A 12871-nucleotide genomic window follows, 5' to 3' on the forward strand; every position below is an offset into this window, starting at 1 on the left:
ACTCTATATAAAATACAACAACTTGTCTGCAAAATAGAAGATTTGCACATTTTGGTCTAGACTTACATTGGACAATAGGCGTCCACCGCTAGAGCCCATCCAAATCACACTCAATAACTAATTCAAACATAAAGACCCTGCATATTGTTATATCACCAACTTAACAACTACAATTGAAATCAAATAAAAAACCCTGCATACTTTTTTTTAACCAGCAATAGACTGCATATAAAGTAAATAAGAATTCTAATTGCTAATTTGTTTCCAAGGAAACAAAACTTGAACTTTTTCACATTCATTGAAGTTTCTAATCATGGACTTTCCTCCCCTTCTCCTCCTCTTTCTTCTTCTTCTCCTTCATCATCATCATTTTCTTCTTCTTACTCCTCGTCCTATAACACCCTGTAGTATAGTAGGCCACCTAGGGCTAAGTGAGGGGTGCAACAAGTCTAGACTAGAGGGTAAGAGCCAAGGCAAAGGGGCAAGGCCAAAGCAAGGGCCAAGGTTGCCCCAACCTTGGCAAGAACTGCCTCATCTTAACGACCACAACCATGGACAGTGGCAAGGACCACGGCTCATGGAGTGGTCTGTGGAGGTTTGGCAGTAGCTCCCTAAAGGCTGCCTAAAGTTGGCACATCACCACGAGCCACTTCACAGTCAGTGGTGAATACCACAACCTGTAGGAAGGCTCGTGGTCATGCCTTAGACTTGTGGGGGCCAAGTCCTTGTGTCCTAGCTACTGGACCATGGAGTACGAGAAGAACCACGACTAATGGTGTGGACCACGGCTCATGAGCCCTGTAGTGGTGCCTGTCACCATGCTGCCTAAGTGAGGGCAAATTAGGAAATTCCTCTTTAGTTAGTATTTAGTGGGGTCGTTTTGTATAGATTTTATACACACATATAAACTATTTTAAGCCTTTAACCACCCCTATTAAGTCATTATTTCCAAAACCCCAAAAAATTCCAAAGTTCTTCTAAATAATTCTCTCTCTAGAAAGCTCAAGAAAAAAGAAGAAGAAGAAGAGAATCAAGCTAGGTCAAATTCCTCAAATCTTCCAAGATTTTTGATGGCTTTGTATCCAAGGGATGATATTTTATATATCCATGGATTCTTCCATCTATGGAGTCCCCTATAACTCCCCCAATTGTGAAGATGAATCCCTAATTCAAGTTAGGGTTCTTCCAATATTGTGGGTTAAGTTGAGTATGATTCCAATTGTGTGGATAGTACTTGTCTATGATTGATTTAGTATTGAATCATGCTATTAAGATGATATTATATGTTTTCCATGGCTAACCCTAGTTTAATTGATGAAATTAGAGTAATGTGGGTTTGTTCCTTAAAAGGGGAAATTGAAGACTTAGAGATGATCTTCTAGAATCGATGATGTCTATAGTAATTGTTCATGAATAAAAGCAAGTAGACATGAATTGAATTAGATTATAGTATATATGATGGATCATGACTAGTAAGGATTGAAGTTGAACCTTTATGATGATTTATATCTAGAATCACTTAATAATTAAGCATATGATTAGAATGCCTATGTATGATGATTCTAAGAAGTAAAAGCTTGAGAGTAGGGCTTGTAACCATGAATGTTGACTTCTAGGGTTTTGAAGGTAAAGCTAATAAGGTGAATTATGTATGTTAAGGCATTGAGAGTAAAGTCTATATGAGAATAGAAGATTGATGGATAGAATTGCCTTTACCTACCTAACCTACCTTATGAATGATAGATTGTATGAAGTGATAGAATCACTTGAGTTATGATAGTATCCATGTCTAATGTAGTAATACTAGATGTGTTAATTTGATATGAGCCTTGACCCTTGAAAGTGCAAGACATGATATTATGCATGTTTTATGAAAGTTATGTACATGCCTTATGAACTCTTTGAGAGTGAAGTGTCTATGATTATGATATGTTGTTGTGATGTGAAAGGCCATTCTCACAGACACACTTATGCAGGAATATGATATGATATGAAACGTTCTCTCACATAGAATGATTCTAGGTTGAAAGGTTTGCTCATCTAAAAGTTTCTGATCATGGAGTTTCCTCCCCTTCTCATCCTCTTTCTTCTTCTTCTTCTCCTTCTTCATCATCATCGTCTTCATCTTATTCTTCTTACTCCTCGTCCTATAACACCCCGTAGTCTAGTAGGCCACCTAGGGCTAAGTGAGGGTGCAACAAGTCTACACTAGAGGGCAAGAGCAAAGGCAAAGGGGCAAGGGCCAAGGCTGCCCCAATCTTGGCAAGCATTGCCTCATCTTCACGACCACCACCACCGCTAGTGGCGAGGACCAAGACTCGTGTAGTGGTCCATGGAGCTTGAGCAGTATCTCCCTAAAGGCTGCCTAAAGTTGGCACATCACCACGAGCCACTTCACGGTCAGTAGTGAAGACCACGACCCCTAGGAAGGCTCGTGGTCATGCCTTAGACTTGTGGGGGCCAAGTCCTTGTGTCCTAGCTATTGGACCATGGACCACGAGAAGGACCATGGCCAATGGTGTGGACCACGGCTCGTGACCCCTATCATGGTGCCTGGCACCATGCTACCTAAGTGAGGGCAAATTAGGACTTTCCTTTTTTAGTTAGTATTAAGTGGGGTCATTTTGTATAGACTTTATACACCTATATAAACTATTTTAAGACTTTAATCACCCCAATTAAGTCATTATTTACAAAACCCCAAAAGATCCCAAAGTTCATCTTCTAAAAAATTCTCTCTAGAAAACTCAAGAAAGAAGAAGAAGAAGAAGAAGAGAATCAAGCTAGGTCAAATTCCTCCAATCTTCCAAGCTTTGTGAGGGCTTTGTATCCAAGGTATGATATCTTATTCATCCATGGACTCTTCCATCTAGGGAGTCCCTTCGAATTACCCCAATTATGAAGATGAATCCTCAATTCAAGTTAGGGTTCCTTCCAATATTGTGGGTTAAGTTGAGTATGATTCCAATTGAGTGGATAGTACTTGTTTATTATTGATTTAGTATTGAATCATGCTATTAAGATGATATTATATGTTTTCCATGGCTGACCTTAGTTTAATTGATGAATTTTCTCCTCTAGTGCATCATGATATCCTTCATAATGATGCTGCTAGTAGAGAAAATTTAATTGCCTATTAAACTGATAATTCTCACATATCATTCCCAAAGGCAAGCATTTAAGATTGACACATAAAAGTCTCCAACACTCAAGACATGCCCTAATCGGACATTACTTTAGGTCGTCAACCAGTGTACCCATACAGTCCATAAAAGGGCAATCAATAACTATTGGTGAACCCAGAATTTCCGTTAGACGAATGACATCTCTTACTCGCATAAGGCCGGCATTATTGAATCGATATCTAAAATTCCATTGCAATTAGAAGCAGGGCACTTCTTAGAAATTATCTCATGGATATCCTCATTAATTTTTTTGCCTATATAATTTTGAATGCATTCTTCACAATAACGATGATTGCAATTAGTGCCCTGCATCATTTTGTTCGGCAGAGGAAACACGTTTTTACAAATTTCACAAAAAGTACATGAAGATTCCCCCTTTTTAGAAATACTTATCTTTAGGTTAAGTGAATTTGGAATAAAAAAATACCCAATTTCTACAGGTGTTTTACCAACACTGTCATTAGAGCTTGATTCCAAGTTCTTACCTGAATGAAACTGAGCTGAGTAGAAGAGAATTTGTTACAGTAGAATTCAACAAGGTGGGATCAACTTCGATTTCGCCGGAGTGCAGGATTTGTAAATCTGTTGATTCCATTTCAACTTGATTGTTCCGTCAATGGGACCCTATATTTCTTTCCCAATATATGCATATATGTTGTATATATATACTAATTTTTTTTTTTGCAGGTTCTTGTATTTATTTTACTTTTTAGGGTTTAGAATTAATTTGGACTATACCAAATTTGAAATAAATTGATGCAATATGTGCATATTGCATTAATTTATTTCAAATTTGGTATAATCCAAATTAATTCTAAACCCTAAAAAGTAAAATAAATACAAGAACCTGAAAAAAATATATACAACATATATGGATATATTGGGAAAGAAATATAGGGTCCCATTGACGGTAGAATCAAGTTGAAATAGAATCAACAGATTTGCAAATCTTGAACTCCAGTCATATCAAAGTTGATCCCACCTTGCTAAATTTTGTTGTCACTGCTATCATCAAAAAGAAAAAAATTTACGAAAGTGGAGATAATGATATCGAGTTGCAACAAATTCTCTTCTATTCAACTTAGTTTCATTCAGGTAAGAACTTGGAATCAAGCTCTAATCATGGTGTTGGGAAAAAACCTATAGAAATTGAGTATTATGTTATTTCAAATTCACTTAACCTAACGAAAAGTGCTTCTAAAAAGGGGGAATCTTCATGTACTTTTTTGTGAAATTTGTAAAAATGCATTTACGTTGCCTAACACAATGATGCGGGGCACCAATTGAAATCATCGTTATTGTGAAGAATGCATACAAAATTATATAGAAAAAAAATTAGTAAGGATATCCATGAGATGGTTTCTATGAAGTGCCCTTCTTCTGATTTCAATTGAATTTTAGATATAGATTCAATAAGGCCGGTTGATTTCCTTATGCGAGTAAGAGATTCCATTCAACTAGTGGAAGTCTTGGCTTCACCAATAGTTATCGATTACCCTTTTATGGATTGTATGGGTACACTGGTTGATGATCTAAGGGAATATCCGATTAGGGCATGTCCCGAGTGTTGGAGACTTTTCTGTGTCAATTGTAAATGTTTGCATTTGGGAATGACATGTGAGAATTATTAGTTTAGTAGGCAATTAAATTTGTTCTACTGGCAGCATCATTATGGAGGATATCATGATGAACTAGAGGAGGACGAGGAGGAAGAAGAAGAAGATGATGATGATGAAGAAGGAGAAGAAGAAGAAGAAAGAGGAGGAGACGGGGAGGAAACTCCATGATCAGAAACTTCAATGAATGTGAAAAAGTTCAAGTTTTGTTTCCTTGGAAACAAAATAGCAATTTGAATTCTTATTTACATTATATGCAGTCTATTGTTGATTAAAAAACAGTATGCAGGGTCTTTTATTTGATTTCAACTGTAGTTGTTAAGTTGGTGAAAAAGCAACATGCATGGTCTTTATGTTTGAATTAGTTATTTAGTCTGATTTGGATGGGTTCTAGCGGTGGAGGCCTATTGTCCAATGTAAGTCTAGACCAAAATGCGCAAATCTTCTATTTTGCAGACAAGTTGTTCTATTTTATATAGAGTCCAGGTTCGTATGACCAACTATCAGTCTTATATTTCTTTTATTCTGAATCGCTTGTTCAAATTATTTCTTACTACATCACTTATTAGATCAAAGTATTAAAGAATTCATCTAACACTTGGTTTTTAAAGTAAAAAATGAATTAATTTGCTTTGGAAAATTAGGAGAGAGGTTGTATGTGTTACACCCTAACTTAGGATAAGAAGTAACATATAAGCAAAACACAAGAGAGATGTTAAGTATATATAAGTAGACCTTGCACTTTAATGATTCCTTTAAAAGTTGTGCACGTTTATGCCGAGATAGAACAATATTACTACTGGGTTAGGCAAATACAGATTGTATTAGGGTAGTTTTTTTGTTAACTGTGTCGATGCAAGCTAAATTTAACCTGAGTTTTTCCAAATTTCGACAAGGTGAGGCATCTTTGCTAGGTGTTGACAAATCTCAAGTGGTGGGGAAAATCACAATGGTGGGGCAAACCTCAGCGAGGACGTCAAGTCCATAAGAGAGGGTGTTTGTGACACATCTCCTTAGTATAAGAAGATGTGATTATAGTGCGAAATTAACTTTTAAAAGAGCAAATTAGTGCATATCCAAGTTCTTTCGCAAATCTCTTTCTCAGGCAAAGTAAATGTATGTTCCCTTCAAAGGAAGTGTCACTGGTTCTTTTCTCAAAGTACCATCTTCGTCTTCTCAGTTTGCACTACCAAAGTAACCCTAAAAAGAGTGACCACAACATCAGATTTAATCCTTAATTAGTGCAAATAATTTTGAGAGAAAGGAGCTTCTAAGTAAATTTACCACTTAACTATGAAGCACATAAAGAGATAACGAAGGAGAACGAACCTCAACTTCACCTGCCTCATACTCCAGCTTCTTCCACTATCTCACATTGTGCTGCATCTTCAATTGCTTCATCTTTTCCCTGAACTTTGATAGGATGCAAGTTACACAAAAAACCAGTTTTTTCCTTGGTTTGCCTCACTTTTCCTCTTTTTGATACATACAAATTACTCGCCCATTAATGATTTTTGTTCAAATTCATCACTAGAAGAAGACTTGATAAGATTTTTCACTACTCTGGTCTCTTTTTTTTTTAGCTATTATTAGAATCAGCTTTGATATGGTTTTAATAATTCAACTACAACAATAATAGGAAAATATAGCAAAAATACACAAGGAAGTGTTGGAGAGAAATTGTTCCTAAGGAAGTGTTGGATCAATTGGAAAATAACGCTCTATTTTCGGGTTTGATGATTTAGTATTGTCCTTATCAGGACTATTCAACTATATTGGTTGATGATGGGAGTGAGTGGAAATGTGGTTGACTCTGAGTATCCTAATTGTCGTCAATTGTTCTGTGCTCAGTGTAATGTCTCGTGGCATTAGGGATTGGAGTGTAAGGATTTTCAGTGTTTGGGAAGATCAAACAACAGAGGGATGTCCAAAGTGCAAGTGTTATGTTGGAAAGAGTGATGGCTGCTTGAAACTAACTTACTGGTATTTTTCTCATTCATTAATCTTTCTCTCATTGAATCATTGTTAGTAATAATTTGTTTTAAGTTGTTGCAATAATAAATGGGTAAGCTACATAAATCCCACTACTTTAGATCCTAATTACTAGGAATCCCACTAGTTTTCAATATTACTTCTTATACCATTTTTCATTTATAAGATACCTTTTTAAGAGTTGTAAGATACATGACTCTATTAGAATTCAAAGGATGTGATACATGTTTTAATTAATTTGAATTAATTGTTGTAACTTAATCCCTTAATTACAAGAGTAAGTTATGGAAACTCAACAACCAAAACGTAATTAATGGATCCATTGTATCAACTGACATCAGAAAAATTAGTAATCTAAAAGTGAGAACTTCATCTTCTTCATCAATTCATTTTTTGAATCTTAAAATTTTTGAGATCTCTTTTTGCAAATTTGTTGAGACATTCGGGTTCTTGGGCCTCTGAAATTGAATATGAAAATTATAAAATTGATGGAATACTTTTGAGAGCTAATGCAAACTACAACGATCTAGTGGATGGTATTTCAAAATAAATTGTACTCGAAAAAGGATGGAGATCAGATACACGAAGGTAATCTAACTCCAATGAAAATCTAAAACGAGATGGACATGAGGTTTCATATGGAATTGAAAAGAAGTCAAACAAATTTCGGGTTGTATCCATTGTGCATAACAACAAAATATCACAATTTTGGATGTAGCATTAATGATGAAATTGCGTTTGAGCCAGATACATCAATTGTTCAAGTTGGGGATGATGACATGATTGTATCTACTGCAGTTCTTCCAGAGAATCGTAGTGTAGATGCGTTATGTGTTTTGAATACTAAATCGAATCATGTTATTGGTGACTGTAGTCACAAATTTGTTAAAGTCAAGTAGTGTATAAGTACAAGAAGACTATTATGGTTGTTATGCAAAAATATGTCATAGACAATCAATTTCAATACAATGTTGCAAGATCCGACAAGAAGAGGCTAGTCATGCTTGTTATTTTGGTGGCTGTATCTTTTTTTGTGTATCTTAGAAACACGATGAAAATGTGTCATAATATTGATGAAAGTAGATGTAATGTTAAATGTGTTTTTATCATGTATGTTAATTTCATAACATGGTCATTCTTAAAAGTAATGATCTAATCTTTAGGAGTCATAATTTTATAGTGTGTATCTAGAACAAATAATATGTATCTTGGACAAATAATTTATACCACATTATTAAAAGTAACAATCTAATGTTTAAATGTGATAAAGTTTAAAGCATGTATTTCTTATTAAGCGTGTATCTAATACAATAATGCTGAGCAAATATATGAAAATAAATGTGCCATAACTTAATAGTGTATCTCGGATGACTAAACGACCTCACGTTTAAGAGTATTGAATTTTGTGTATATTTTGTTAAACAGTTATCCCTGAAAAATAATGTAGTACATATACATGAGAAAAACGTCTAGAGATTTTATATGTGTATCTCATATAATAATAAGTATCTCGAATGAGCGATAATTTGGGTAGCATAAATGATTAGTTGGGCATATATCCCAGGTTTGTTGTGAGTAGCGTTATAGTGAATTCATGAAAGTGTTAAGTTTTATTAATTTGTATCTTATGTAATTAACCATGTATCTAGTAGCCTCAGCTATTGTAACGCCTTTGTGTGCAGTTGTTTTTTGAGTTGTATGTCTGAGGAGGGTCAATGGATATTCAAATCATCATGTTTGAATAAAATAATTATTTTTCGAGTGAGGTCTTTCAATAACGATCACATATGTCCGTAAAAGGATAAAGTGTTGTCACATCGTCAAGAAACAGTTGGTTTAATAGCTAGAATAGTTGCTCCAAAATATGAGAATAATAAAGAAAGCATACTCCAATGGACATTCAGGAAGATGTTAAGCGTGACTTCGGAGTAGACATTAATTACATGAATGCTTTCAAGAGGAGGCTTAGCGAGTTCAAGAATGGGGAAATCTAAAAAAAGAACTTCAGATGACTAATCTATATTAATCTTTTCAATGTAATCTGAAAGAACAAACATGCTCATTGGCATAGGCTGTCTTCGTTATCGCTAATTGAACCAGATGAGGCTTTTCATTCTCATAATTCCATAAAAATGCACCGTATCTCGAACAATGTAGATCGACATCAAAATTTGCTGATGGTATCTGCTGTCCATCAGTCAGATACTCAACATATGAAGCTGTATATAATCTATAGTCCCTGACAAATGAACATTAAATTAGTAATATAAAAAATCATAATTAATAAGTAAAGATATTTTAAAGGTGCATAAATGCATACATTGATTTCAACTCTGATTAAGATACATGATATGGTTGAAACAAATATACAATAGGAATAATCTTACTTTGCTGTTTTAACTAATGTTGATTATGTAGAGTTGGATATGAATTTAGTACTTTCAAAATGTGTATTGAGATGGTTAATAAAGAAGGAGTAATGGGGATGTGTGAGAATTACGTGGGGGAGTGGGATTGAGATACAAACATGTTATGGGATTGGGGATGAGGGAAACGGCAGAATTGGAGAGAGAAATTAATTTGAATTGTTAATGTCCCACTAATTAAGGAGATGTAATTTTAAGATAATTATTAAATACCATATTTAAATGGATTGTATATCTGATTTAAATTTTTAAAATATATGGTATAGTTATTAAAAAGTGGTATTATATGAAATATTTTTAAAGTAGAGATAAAATATGTATATATGGTAGTAAAGTATGTCTTAATAGGTAGTTTTTCCTATTATTAATAGATATGTAATTTCTTATGGAGTACATTGGCCAAATAGGCCCAACTTCTTCTCAACACTACAAGGCCTACAATTCAGACCAACAAAAAGGAGATAAACTAAAACAACAAAAAGTGGAAACATATGGAAAACAGCTTGAATCTTCGATCATCTTCTTCTAAAATTCTTATTACATAGAGACCAAACTGGCTGGATAATTGATGCGGTAAACAATGAAAAATGTATATATTTTTTTTCTTAATGTATGTTAAAAGATGTATATATTTATCATTTTACACACAAGACAAGCAAAAACTCAACGTAGGGAGTAGTTGATTCATAACATGTCTCTACATGATAACTTAAAAGTAGAGTAACAACAATAGTTGGAATGTCAAATTGCTCTTTTTGTGTTACAATATGATGAGGATTGTAATAAAGAATTGATACTCCAATAGAGTTGTGCTAATGGTTTTGGGAAATAAGGCAAGAAACAATATACACATTGAACTAGCAATATACATAGTATTTATTGAATATCCAGTTGAGAAAATTTGAATCTATGGCAAGTGTGGACATGAGTTTTGCTACCGCTGTGGAATGAACCACAACTCTCAACATATTTATTTTTCACTTTAACTAAAACCCCATTATTGTCGCTCAAGTTTTTTTTCATGCATGCACATTGTGCTTTTGATGATCTATTTTAAGGCTTCACATATTGCAATTAGTTCAGAATATTAGTATTCCTTTTAAAGTTTATTCACTTCTTAGAAGTTTGTATTTTTTTTCTCTTAAATTAAAATGATAATTCGAGTGATCATTATTAACTTTCCTTTACTTATAAATCTGTAGCATAACTCCTTTTTGGTTCACTTCATTATTTCCCTTTTTTTCTCGATATATTTTTCATCTATTTTTCTAACAAGGCATATGGTAGTTGTGGTTTTGTTTTACCTTTACTTTTTCTATTGGGAATGTTACTTTCTCAAGTCAACGGAGTTACTTAACATAAAGTATGAGAACATAATAATCTTCATACTTGGTGAAAAAGGAACGAGTGGTAGACAATAAAGTTCATGCCAAGTAAATAATAAGAATGAGAAATATTTATGATACTGTAGTTAAGAATAATTGGTGTTATAGTCTCTAATAGTCCTCTTATCCTTCTCTTCGAATATAATTTTATGGATATTTGTTTTTAATTTCGAATTTATGTTTGATTTGAACCTGATTCATCAAAAATACTTTGATGGACAAAATTAAGTGAATATGATTTTTTAACACCCTGGTATTTGATATGACTTCATTAGATTTATTTTGAATGCCTAGATATTTAGTTTACCTTCGTTCTTGATCTTCATAGAGAACTTCTAACATTTCATCCATGAGAATCCTTTGCCTTGTTAAATTATGAAAATCCTTATTATAGTTGTAGGTTGGAAGAGTTGTGACAAAGACAAACTCTTTTTAACCATATTGAAGTCGACATGATGATATTGATTAACTCAAGAATGTCACATGTGTCAAGATGGAAGAGATGACAAACTCTTCTCGACCAATCAAATTGAAACTCTCATGACAATATTTGACTAACTAAAATATGCCACCTCAGCTAGGGTTGAACATATATGATCAGGACAACTTTTTTAGCCGTATTTTGATTGATATGATAATTTTCGATTGGATGAAACATGTCACTTGTGCTGGGAAGAAACAAATGTGACGAGGACCTTTTTTTGGATTGATTAGGCTGAATTTGGATGATGATATCTGAATGGTTTGAACATGTTGGTTTTATTGAGTGAGAAGTATTGTGATTAGAGTGATTTGTTTTGACTAATCAAATTTTAGTTTATACTTTTTAATAGTTCAAACACATCAGTCGTACATGAGGCGTGTTTTCATACGTGTTTAATTTGATTAGACACATTGTATGACATTCAACGTGTGGCATGGTCTTATTGACTGTTTCACTTGGCCGACATGTCTTTCGACACATCATACCAAATTGCTCATATTGCGTAAATTTATTGCAAATTGGGTACAATCCAAATTAATTCTAAACCCTATAAATTAATATAAACTCAAGAACCTGAAAAAAAATAGTATATATATACAACATATATGAATATATTGGGAAAGATATATAGGGTCCCATTGACGGCAAAATCAAGTTGAAATGGAATCAAGAGATTTACAAATTTTGGACTCCGGCGAAATCGAAGTTGATCCCACCTTGCTGAATTCTGTTGTCGTTGCTATCACCAAAAATAAAGATGGTTGCGAGAGCAGAGATAATGATATCGAGCTGCAACAAATTCTATTCTGCTCAACTCAGTTTCATTCAGGTAAGAACTTGAAATCAAGCTCTAATCATGGTGTTGGTAAAAAAGTTGTAGAAATAAAGTATTCTGTTATTCTTAATTCACTTAACCTAAAGCAAAAAACTTCTAAAAAGGGGGAATCTTCATGCATTTTTTGTGAAATTTGTAGAATTGCGTTTCCGCTGCCAAACACAATGATGTGTGGAACGAATTACAATCATCCTTATTGTGAAGAATGCATACAAAATTATATAGGCAAAAAACTTAATAAGGATATCCATGAGATGATTTCTATGAAGCGCCCTGCTTCTGATTGGAATGGAATTTTAGATATCGATTCAATAATGCCGGTTGATTTCCATATGCGAGTAAGAGATGTCATTCGACTAATGGATGTTCTGGCTTTGCCAATTGTTATTGATTGCCCTTTTATGGATTATGGGTACACTGGTTGATGATCTAAGGGATTTCTGATTAGGGCATGTCCTGAGTGTTGGAGACTTTTCTGTGTCAATTGTAAATGCTTGCATTTGGGAGCAACATGTGAGAATTATCAGTTTAGTAGGCAATTAAATTTTCTCTACTGACAACATCATTATGGAGGATATCATGATAAACTAGAGGAGGACGAGGAGGAAGAAGAAGATGATGATGATGAAGAAGGAGAATAAGAAGAAAGAGGAGGATAAGGGGAGGAAACTCCATGATCAGAAACTTCAATGAATGTGAAAAAGGTCAAGTTTTGTTTCCTTGGAAACAAAATAGCAATTTGAGTTCTTATTGAGTTTATATGCAGTCTATTGTTGGTTAAAGAATATTATGCAGGTTTTTTTATTTGATTTCAATTATAGTTTTTAAGTTGGTGAAAAAACAATATGCAGGGTCTTTATGTTTGAATTAGTTATTGAGTTTGATGTGGATGGGCTCTAGCGGTGGAGGCCTATTGTCCAATGTAAGTCTAGACCAAAATGTGCAAAT

General features: G+C 34.0%; 2 pseudogenes; one reads left to right on the forward strand and one right to left on the reverse strand.

Annotated features, from left to right (window-relative positions):
• Positions 1-2075: 2075 nt before the first annotated feature.
• On the reverse strand, positions 2076-3789 carry LOC125873894 (uncharacterized; annotated as a pseudogene).
• Positions 3790-9604: 5815 nt separating this feature from the next.
• Positions 9605-12582, forward strand: LOC125873895 (uncharacterized; annotated as a pseudogene).
• The last annotated feature ends 289 nt before the right edge of the window (positions 12583-12871 follow it).

This window comes from Solanum stenotomum, chromosome 8 (assembly GCF_019186545.1).
Source record: "Solanum stenotomum isolate F172 chromosome 8, ASM1918654v1, whole genome shotgun sequence".
Classification (NCBI taxonomy): Eukaryota; Viridiplantae; Streptophyta; class Magnoliopsida; order Solanales; family Solanaceae; genus Solanum; species Solanum stenotomum.